The sequence below is a fragment of the Triticum dicoccoides genome, chromosome 5A (assembly GCF_002162155.2).
Source record: "Triticum dicoccoides isolate Atlit2015 ecotype Zavitan chromosome 5A, WEW_v2.0, whole genome shotgun sequence".
Lineage (NCBI taxonomy): Eukaryota > Viridiplantae > Streptophyta > Magnoliopsida > Poales > Poaceae > Triticum > Triticum dicoccoides.
The window spans coordinates 395,852,467-395,853,498 of NC_041388.1; positions in this window are offsets into that span (position 1 = coordinate 395,852,467).

The window sequence follows — 1,032 nt, forward strand, 5'->3', positions numbered from 1 at the left end:
TTGCGGATGCTATATCTTTGCTCGTGGTTGAACTTGAAAGACAATTTGTTCATATGCGCTAGAGTTTTCTAATACTGAGCATTCTTCGCTTAAGCGCACCGCCACTATATTACTAGCACATGAGTTTAGGTTTATTATGAAAGAAGCTAGCGAGATTTTCGCGCATTATAAAGTAGATGGTGCTCGTCCTCCCATAGAGGGAATTCTCTTTAATCAAGAGGACATAATCCGTTTATGATCTTCAAATCATGTTGCTTATGATGAAAATTTAAGAAAGAGGGTCCCTACCGATGTTTTAGTTGATAAGATTTCTGACCTTAATAATAATTTTGCTATACAAAACAATGGATTGGGATTCTCTCTTGTACACAAGCTCATGAATTTTTGCCAAAAGAATGCTTATAGTGATAAGTTGGTCATACAATACGAGGGGCCGAAGGAGGAACCAATTCCTCCCAGACTTGATCTTGGGGATTCTTATCCCACTAAATTTAGCCATTTTGATTACATTTGCTTACCACAAAGAAATCTTGCTGCTGAACGAAGGGAGTATGAGATGAGTTTTCAAGATTTGCCTTATCATTATTATGATTACACCTAGATCTATTCCTGTTTTATGCCTAGCTAAGGGCGTTAAACAATAACGCTTGTTGGGAGGCAACCCAATCTTATTTTTGTTTTTCCTTTTTAGGTTATGTTTTGCATTAAATAAATCATCTAGCCCCTAGTTGGATGTGGTTTTTGTGTCTTAGTTAGTGTTAGTGCCAAGTAAGACCTTTGGGATGGCTTACGGTGATAGTTGATTTGATCTTGCTGAAAAACAGAAATTTTGCGCTTAGGAAATCAATTCTCATTTTTAACATAAGCGTGATAAAATATTGATTCTTCTTTTAGTAGATTGATAAACAAATTGTTTAGGTTGACCTAATTTTTCCGAATTTTTGGAGTCACAGAAATTCGATAGTTACAGATTGCTACAGACTGTTCTGTTTTTGACAGATTCTGTTTTCTATGTGTTGTTTGCTTATTTGA